The sequence below is a fragment of the Nansenia antarctica genome, assembly GCF_963989245.1.
Source record: "Nansenia antarctica genome assembly, chromosome: 18".
In the NCBI taxonomy this organism is placed as follows: Eukaryota; Metazoa; Chordata; class Actinopteri; order Argentiniformes; family Microstomatidae; genus Nansenia; species Nansenia antarctica.
In genome coordinates, this window is record NC_137691.1 from 23,053,310 (window position 1) to 23,063,207 (window position 9,898).

General features: G+C 43.4%; 2 long non-coding RNA genes across 4 annotated transcripts; one reads left to right on the forward strand and one right to left on the reverse strand.

Moving 5' to 3' along the window:
* The first annotated feature begins 2,325 nt into the window (after positions 1-2,325).
* Positions 2,326-3,804, forward strand: LOC308173586. 2 transcript variants are annotated; one of them, XR_013937895.1, is made up of 7 exons: positions 2,326-2,339; positions 2,430-2,504; positions 2,610-2,705; positions 2,843-3,023; positions 3,245-3,333; positions 3,444-3,571; positions 3,759-3,804. It is a non-coding gene; the product is annotated as an uncharacterized lncRNA (long non-coding RNA). The 2 variants fall into 2 exon arrangements; XR_013937896.1 differs by lacking the exon at positions 3,444-3,571 and having other exon boundaries at positions 3,759-3,783.
* A 3,405-nt stretch (positions 3,805-7,209) lies between these two features.
* On the reverse strand, positions 7,210-8,528 carry LOC308173163. 2 transcript variants are annotated; one of them, XR_013937874.1, is made up of 5 exons: positions 8,467-8,528; positions 8,157-8,245; positions 7,677-7,724; positions 7,481-7,640; positions 7,210-7,288 (listed from the first exon to the last, which is right to left on the reverse strand). It is a non-coding gene; the product is annotated as an uncharacterized lncRNA (long non-coding RNA). The 2 variants fall into 2 exon arrangements; XR_013937875.1 differs by lacking the exons at positions 8,157-8,245; positions 8,467-8,528 and adding an exon at positions 7,919-8,016.
* Positions 8,529-9,898: the final 1,370 nt, after the last annotated feature.

Genomic DNA, 9,898 nt, shown 5'->3' on the forward strand with positions numbered 1-9,898 from the left:
AAAGCAAGAACACGCCTACTGTTGCGCGATAGAATCTGGGCGTGCCTCCCTGTAAGGGTTAGCAAGTATATCCAGCTGCAGACATCAAATCTATCACCCGGAAACGTGATGGAGAGTGGTTGGAGCGCGTCATCATACCGCGCCTGCATATTTGCATAGGCTACGTCATCGCCTTACTACGGTGGAAACGAAACCAAATGAAGAGAAGGGTCCAGCTGCAGACATCAAATCTATCACCCGGAAACGTGATAGACCATATTTGGTTGGAGTGCGTCATCGTAAGCGCGTCGGTAAGTAACCGCGAGAAACCGCGAGATTTTGAAGGATCTTAAAGCAAGAGAGGGGTTTTAAAGGACATTTAACACGAAGAGGAAGAAGAATTACAAATACAATGGCAAATGCATATCTGAAAACTATAACGTACTCCATGCAACTTTATGGCACATGCAATATGTTTAGTGGTACTGTGTCATTCTGAAACCAGCCTGGATCTCTTTTTGAAGTAGTTAACCCTTTCATGTAAAACATACTGGCAATAATGGTGGACTCTGTACAGATGACACCGACGAGGACCACGCGTACTTCAAGAGGCCTTACAGCTTTCCTGCCAGGGGAGGCTGGTTCATTAGGTGCAATTGGGCAATGCCCCACCAAAGGGAGAAGAGAGAGATTTTTTTTCTATGACTTCTAGACAGTGTTGCTTCTGAATATCATAGTCCAATCAGCTAGTGTTCTGTGGAGTATATCATAGTCCAATCAGCTAGTGTTCTGTGGAGTATGTTCCAATCAGCTTCAAGTCCCGCCCCTTTCGGGGCAACTTTCAGTCTACTCGAAGTTGCACTAGGCTGTTCTCGTAGACTTGCATGTAAAATCTATTTTGGTAACTTCAGGCCATTCGGTCAATTGTCTATGGGGTTTTGGGACATGCACCGAAAGGGGCGGGACTTGAAGCTGATTGGAACATACTCCACAGAACACTAGCTGATTGGACTATGATATACGCCACAGAACACTAGCTGATTGGACTATGATATTCAGAAGCAACACTGTCTAGAAGTCATAGGAAAAAAATCTCTCTCTTCTCCCTTTGGTGGGGAGCCAGCCTCCCCTGCTTGAGGATATTACAACTGGACCTATTACCGAAGTCAAACTTCGTTTGTGGTCGCAATCTCCGCGGCTGTTAGGCTGCTACTGTTGGTGTTTTGCGAAGCCAGAATACACAAACTCGACCTGAAGGTAAGAGAGTCAGCTAAGATAAAAGCTACTTCAAACATTTAGTAATATCGTCAGCATGGTACGTTTTCTATTGTCGTCTTTTAGCTTGTTTGTTTATGTATTCAGCACACGCACACACACACACACACACACACACACACACACACACACACACGCACACACGCACACACGCACACACACACACACACACACACACACACACACACACACACTCACACTCACACACTCACTAGAGGGGATGAAGAGGTCTGTACAGGGGGGTAGGGGGGATGAAGAGGTCTGTACAGGGGGGTAGAGGGGATAAAGAGGTCTGTACAGGGGGGTAGAGGGGATGAAGAGGTCTGTACAGGGGGGTAGAGGGGATGGAGAGGTCTGTACAGGGGGGGTAGAGGGGATGGAGAGGTCTGTACAGGGGGGTAGGGGGGATGAGGAGGTATGTAGAGGTGGGTAGGGGGGATGAAGAGGTCTGTAGAGGTGGGTAGGGGGGATGAAGAGGTCTGTAGAGGTGGGTAGGGGGGATGAAGAGGTCTGTACAGGGGGGTAGAGGGGATGAAGAGGTCTGTACAGGGGGGTAGAGGGGATGAAGAGGTCTGTACAGGGGGGTAGAGGGGATGGAGAGGTCTGTACAGGGGGGTAGGGGGGATGAGGAGGTATGTACAGGGGGGTAGAGGGGATGAAGAGGTCTGTACAGGGGGGTAGGGGGGATGAGGAGGTATGTACAGGGGGGTAGAGGGGATGGAGAGGTCTGTACAGGGGGTAGAGGGGATGGAGAGGTCTGTAGAGGTGGGTAGAGGAGATGTAGAGGTGGGTAGAGGTGATGAAGAGGTCTGTAGAGGTGGGTAGAGGGGATGAAGAGGTCTGTAGAGGTGGGTAGAGGGGATGAAGAGGTCTGTAGAGGTGGGTAGAGGGGATGAAGAGGTCTGTACAGGGGGGTAGAGGGGATGGCGAGGTCTGTACAGGGGGGTAGAGCTATTCTCATGCTAAAATCGACTGTAAATCCAGATTTTAAAGTTGATATTCTTCCCCGTGGAGCATGCCCCCATAACCTGTGCCCCACCCAAAATGTTTAGCACCAGCCGCCACTGTTTCCTGCTAAATACTTGGTTAGTGTGAATGAAGTTTATTGCATACAAACATACTATCCACCATTCACAGCTGTACACATAGTCATGCTTATGTGTGTATCCATTTAGGAAAGTGATGTTACCATGGACAAAGATGTCAGAAGCCTGGGTAGTGAAACCACACTTTCTATCAAGACACTTGAGGTAAGTAAGGAAGTGCAAATGATCAAGGAAAGAAAGTGACTCATTCAGTACTTAACTGCACCTTTTCATTGTAACATGGTTAAGCACTGTATTATTAAATTTTAGGAAAGGGATCAACAAGCCCAACACCAACGAAGAGTGACCACTGACTTGTTAGTGGATTTCATCACTCAGGACAAAGGCTTACTGCAACATCTTGAAGTGAGTTTGCAACTGAAATGTCTAAGTAAAGTGACACATTTAAGCATAATATGAATAATGAAAGTGAAATGTTTTATATTTGTGTAGTGATTGTACATTTACATAGAGCATCCTCCCAACAAACTATATATTTGCAGGCAATCATGGCAGGACAAGTCAAGTCTCTTTGGGCAAAAAAGAAGGCCACAGACGTCATCTTCTTAGACGATGATGACAAAATGGACAGACTAGTTAACTTCCTCTCAGGAGTGGTAAAAAAAAACACAGACAACATTGGCTGATCCGTCGGCATTCGTCATTGATGTGCTTCTGCCAGAGGTGACAATTCACTGACACTTTTTATTTATTTATAGACTACATATTTCATATTATAACATGTCACACTTTAACTCATGGTCAATATCCAGTAGGATCTTATAATGCCATTTGCTCATATCAGGTCTTGCTTAGTTGTCATCTGCAACATGGCACAACCTTCTTAGATGTCTACATTTGACTATAACTGGTAAACGTGTGGCTTTAATCACTTCATGACACAGGCAACAGTCCACGCCATTGCAGCTGTAAACGGTGTTTCCAATGAGAAAGCCATGGAAATGTATACATGTGGACCACAGTATGACTTGAGGTAAGCTGGAGAGTGCTAATACAATTTCCATGACAGTTTGCAACCACTGATGAATGTGAGTTTCTTAAATTATTTATGAATCACTTCTTTATAACATTTTGTCTCAACAGTGAGATGCAGTTGTCTGACCATTATGGTCAAAAATTTGAGCAAAGAACAGAAAAGGAAGCTGAAAGACCATAGAGACAATGTTGAAAGAGCACTTGCGATAAAGTGCAAACAGCAATGATGTCACGGGGTAAAGAAAATAACCTGTCATTTTTTGTTGCTGTCTCTTCACACAGAACCTTTTTATTTGTGTTCTGTTTCCCTCCTGGCGGTAGAAGCGCACCATTTCTGTTGTTCCTACTCCTCAACTATACATACGCTGCTGGTTACTGCTGGGGACTGGGAGTGACACTGTTCCCCTTTGCTCTCTATTTAAGGCACCAGCAAACAGTAGGAGGGGAGAGTGGTTTGGGAACGAGGGTTACGTACAACGAGACAGAGAGCGACAACGAGACAGAGAGCGACAACGAGACAGAGTGACAACGAGACAGAGAGCGACAACAAGACAGAGAGCGACAACTAGACGACCACCAGACGAAAACCTGCTGAGTACCAGAGGGACCTGCGACGTTGGAACGAGAGAACACCTGATACACGCCACAATGCAAAAAGTTAATCTAAGTAAGTAATTAAATATCTTAAATCAAGGCAATATAAGCTTGTTTTCTGTCTGGCTGCACCAGTTTTAAGATATCTCTTACTTGTTTTAAGACAATCTTGGCAAGTGAAATTTTCCTGTTCTGTTGGCAGATAATTTTGCTTATTCTAAGTAATATTTCCCCTATTTTTATTGCTTTTTTTCTTGTTTTTGAGAGCTGACTTTTTGGCGCCGAGCTGTGGTCCCGAGCAGAGGGACGACTGGCCACCAACGGAGCTGTCCGTGTCTGACCACTGGGGGTTGTGATTCCAGAGGCCTGTTGGGAAACTTGGGAGGGTGCAGCCAGCGCCCTTCCCAAAGTTAAGTGACTTTTTGTTTGCTTACTTTGGAGGTTGAGGGCTAACCCTACTGTCTAGCATAGCTGAGAGCCAATTGATGGACTGTGGACTGTGTGGTTGCCTGTCACTCGTGCAACCTGCTGAGTCACTCTTTCCTGTCCTCAGCTAAGTGATTGGAGCCACGCTGGGTCGTGAGGATGCGCCGGACCTCCCCATAGGCGACGGGGTACAGTCTGGAGTCAACCCTGGGCGGAGCCCCGGTCAAGAGTTTATCGTACTATCCTATCCCATCGGACCCTGCTGTTTTTAAAGAGCCTTTTATACTGTTCCTGGTCTCTGACATCACTTATAAGATACACACCGGCTAGACCCCTACGGTCTAGTGGCACTTTTCCTTGATGCACAGTGCACAGGTTTTTTACATCTTGTGAGAAATGCGCTATACAAATAAAACTTGAATTGATTTGATCCCTTGTACACTTTTTTGGGCATTTGTGTTGCAACACACCTGTACATTGTGCACTCTACCCTAGGCCCTTATTTTACTCTAGACAGAAGGGTCGTAACACTTGTTATTAATTCCATTTGGTATACCTCACACTTTCTTGCATTTCTGGTGTTTGCATTTTACATATTCTAAATATATGCTATCTACATGTCGCACTGGATGGGGTTAGTGCTGTTGACTCATCAGAAAGTAAAGACTAATTCACAGTGTATGAAGATTCCAGTAAGGGTTTTGTGAAGGAGCCCTAGTGCTGTTGACTCATCAGAAATATAATGTTTTATTTAGCTCATCAGTGGGCACTCAGCACCATGGACACCTCCAGCCCAGCACCTTGCACCACGGTTCCTGCCCTGCTCCATGGATTACAACGATGATCGCCTGACCCTTGCCTGACTCCACCAAGTCCTTTGCCTGACCCCTCAAACCTGTTTGACCTAATAAAGTCCCACACCTGGGGTCATTGACATTCTTTTATTTATATACAGTTAGGTCTGGAAGTATTTGGACAGTGACACAATTTCCATAATTTGGGCTCTGTATGGCACCACAAAGGATTTGAAATGAAACAATCAAGATGTAATTGAAGGGCATACTTTCAGCTTTAATTCAATCGGTTGAACAAAAATATTGTATGAAACATTTAGGAATTGCAACCATTTTTATACACAGTCCCCTATTTTCAGGAGCTCAAAAGTAATTGGACAAATTAACAATCATACGTAAGTAAAATGTTCATTTTTAATACTTTGTCGAGAATCCTTTGCAGGCAATGACTGCCTGAAGTCTGGAACACATGGACATCACCAAATGCTGGGTTTCCTCCTTTGTGATGCTTTGTCAGGCCTTTACTGCAGCAGTCTTCAGTTGTTGTTTGTTCGTGGGTCTTTCTGCCTTTAGTTTTGTCTTCAGCAAGTGAAATGCATGCTTGATTGGGTTGAGATCAGGTGATTGACTCTGGCCGTTGCAGAATATTCCACTTCTTTGCCTTAAAAAAGTCCTGGGTTGCTTACACACTATATTTTGGGTCATTGTCCATCTGTATTGTGAAGCACCATCCAATCAACTTTGCTGAATTTGTCTGAATCTGAGCAGACAGAATATCCCTAAACACTTCAGAATTCATCTGTCTGCTTCTGTCTTCTGTCACATCATCAATAAACACTAGTGACCCAGTGCCATCGGAAGCCATGCATGTCCATGTCATCACACTGCCTCCACGTTTTTTCACAGATTATGTGGTATGCGTCGGATCATGAGCCGTTCCAAGCCTTCTCCATACTTTTTTCTTCCCATCATTCTGGTACAGGTTGATCTTAGTTCCATCGGTCCAAAGAATGCTGTTCCAGAACAGGGCTGGCTTTTTTAGATGTTTTTTGTCAAAGTCTAATCTGGCCTTTCTATTCTTGAGGCTTATGAATGGCTTGCACCTTGTGGTGAACCCTCTGTATTTGCTTGTGTGAAGTCTTTCTTTTATGGTACACATGGATAATGATATGCCTACCTCCTGGAGACTGTTCTTCACTTGGCTGGATGTTTTGATGGGGTTTTTCTTTACCATGTAAAGGATCCTGTGATCATCCACCACTCTTGTCTTCCATGGACGTCCAGACCTTTTTGTGGTGCCGAGCTCACCAGTGCATTCTTTTTTTCTCAGAATGTACCAAACAGTTAATTTGGCCAGTATTAATGTTCCCACTATCTCTCTGATGGATTTTTGTTTTGTTTTTACAGCCTAAGGATGGCCTGTTTCGGTTGCATTGAGAGCTCTGTTGACTGCATGTTGTGCGTATACAGCAACAGCCTCCAAATGCAAATGCCACACTTGGAATCAACTCAGACCTTTTACCTGCTTAATTGATAAAGAAATAATGAAGGAATAAATAGCCCACACTGGCCCATGAAACAGCTTTTGAGTCAATTGTCTAATTACTTTTGGTTATTATATATAAGAGCTATAATTCATAAACCCTTCCTTCAATTTGGATGTGAATACCCTTAACCTAAAGCTGAGAGTCTGCACTTTAAGCCCAGTAAATTCTGTTGGAAATCTCATATAAGATACGTTAGATCCAAAGTATCAAGGAGTATTGCAGTATTGTGCAGGGCAAAACATATTCTGGAGCAGAGGATGTTGTATACTCTATATTGTTGTCTTGTCTTACCCTATTTGAGTTACTGTGTGGAGATATGGGGAAATGAATATAAAAGCACTTTAAACCCATTGATTACACTACAAAAAAAAGCTATGAGGATTGTACATAAGGTCGGATATCGTGATCACACTAATAACTTGTTCCTAATGTCAAAAATATGAAGAAAATATGAAGGAAAGCAGAAATATTGCTCTATTGCTCTATTTAAAAAAAAGGTTTTCACAACCCCCAGTGGTCAGACACGGACAGCTCCGTTGGTGGCCAGTCGTCCCTCTGCTCGGGACCACAGCTCGGCGCCAAAAAGTCAGCTCTCAAAAACAAGAAAAAAAGCAATAAAAATAGGGGAAATATTACTTAGAATAAGCAAAATTATCTGCCAACAGAACAGGAAAATTTCACTTGCCAAGATTGTCTTAAAACAAGTAAGAGATATCTTAAAACTGGTGCAGTCAGACAGAAAACAAGCTTATATTGCCTTGATTTAAGATATTTAATTACTTACTTAGATTAACTTTTTGCATTGTGGCGTGTATCAGGTGTTCTCTCGTTCCAACGTCGCAGGTCCCTCTGGTACTCAGCAGGTTTTCGTCTGGTGGTCGTCTAGTTGTCGCTCTCTGTCTTGTTGTCGCTCTCTGTCTCGTTGTCACTCTGTCTCGTTGTCGCTCTCTGTCTCGTTGTCGCTCTCTGTCTCGTTGTACGTAACCCTCGTTCCCAAACCACTCTCCCCTCCTACTGTTTGCTGGTGCCTTAAATAGAGAGCAAAGGGGAACAGTGTCACTCCCAGTCCCCAATCACTGCTAACCAGCAGCGTATGTATAGTTGAGGAGTAGGAACAACAGAAATGGTGCGCTTCTACCGCCAGGAGGGAAACAGAACACAAATAAAAAGGTTCTGTGTGAAGAGACAGCAACAAAAAATGACAGGTTATTTTCTTTGTTACCCCGTGACATCATTGCTGTTTGCACTTTATCGCAAGTGCTCTTTCAACATTGTCTCTATGGTCTTTCAGCTTCCTTTTCTGTTCTTTGCTCAAATGTTTGACGATAATGGTCAGACAGCTGCATCTCACTGTTGAGACAAAATGTTATAAAGAAGTGATTCATAAATAATTTAAGAAACTCACATTCATCAGTGGTTGCAAACTGTCATGGAAATTGTATTAGCACCCTCCAGCTTACCTCAAGTCATACTGTGGTCCACATGTATACATTTCCATGGCTTTCTCATTGGAAACACCGTTTACAGCTGCAATGGCGTGGACTGTTGCCTGTGTCATGAAGTGATTAAAGCCACACGTTTACCAGTTATAGTCAAATGTAGACATCTAAGAAGGTTGTGCCATGTTGCAGATGACAACTAAGCAAGACCTGATATGAGCAAATGGCATTATAAGATCCTACTGGATATTGACCATGAGTTAAAGTGTGACATGTTATAATATGAAATATGTAGTCTATAAATAAATAAAAAGTGTCAGTGAATTGTCACCTCTGGCAGAAGCACATCAATGACGAATGCCGACGGATCAGCCAATGTTGTCTGTGTTTTTTTTACCACTCCTGAGAGGAAGTTAACTAATCTGTCAATTTTGTCATCATCGTCAAAGAAGATGACGTCTGTGGCCTTCTTTTTTGCCCAAAGAGACTTGACTTGTCCTGCCATGATTGCCTGCAAATATATAGTTTGTTGGGAGGATGCTCTATGTAAATGTACAATCACTACACAAATATAAAACATTTCACTTTCATTATTTATATTATGCTTAAATGTGTCACTTTACTTAGACATTTCAGTTGCAAACTCACTTCAAGATGTTGCAGTAAGCCTTTGTCCTGAGTGATGAAATCCACTAACAAGTCAGTGGTTACTCTTCGTTGGTGTTGGGCTTGTTGATCCCTTCCCTAAAATGTAATAATACAGTGCTTAACCATGTTACAATGAAAAGGTGCAGTTAAGTACTGAATGAGTCACTTTCTTTCCTTGATCATTTGCACTTCCTTACTTACCTCAAGTGTCTTAGAAAGTGTGGTTTCACTACCCAGGCTTCTGACATCTTTGTCCATGGTAACATCACTTTCCTAAATGGATACACACATAAGCATGACTATGTGTACAGCTGTGAATGGTGGATAGTATGTTTGTATGCAATAAACTTCATTCACACTAACCAATTATTTAGGAGGAAAGCTGTAAGGCCTCTTGAAGTACGCATGGTCCTCGTCAGTGTCATCTGTACAGAGTCCACCATTATTGCCAGTATGTTTTACATGAAAGGGTTAACTACTTCAAAAAGAGATCCAGGCTGGATTCAGAATGACACAGTACCACTAAACATATTGCATGTGCCATAAAGTTGCATGGAATATGTGTTTTAGGAGCAGTAGCCCATTCAGAAACAGGCACACGGTCATAGATACTTAGTGAGAGATGCACTGACCATGGTGTTGCTTTATGCCTCCTTTTAATACTTGAATTGGTCCTGAATACAGGTGGGACATTGTCGTGAAGGGTCGCTCTGCCTTCCTCACTAAAGTGAGCAAACAAAACTATGTGTGAAACAGCCAAATGCGTAACACATGCAACAACCTAAATAATAAATACATATCTGAAAACTATAACGTTCATTAATAATATTTCGAAATTCTCACCTGAGCTGCATTTGCCATTGTATTTGTAATTCTTCTTCCTCTTCGTGTTAAATGTCCTTTAAAACCCCTCTCTTGCTTTAAGATCCTTCAAAATCTCGCGGTTTCTTACCGACGCGCTTACGATGACGCACTCCAACCAAATATGGTCCATCACGTTTCCGGGTGATAGATTTGATGTCTGCAGCTGGACCCTTCTCAGGGTTAGGGCTCACCCTACTGGCCCCGCCTCCCTGGCCCCGCCTCCCTGGCCCCGCCTCCCTGGCCCCGCCTCC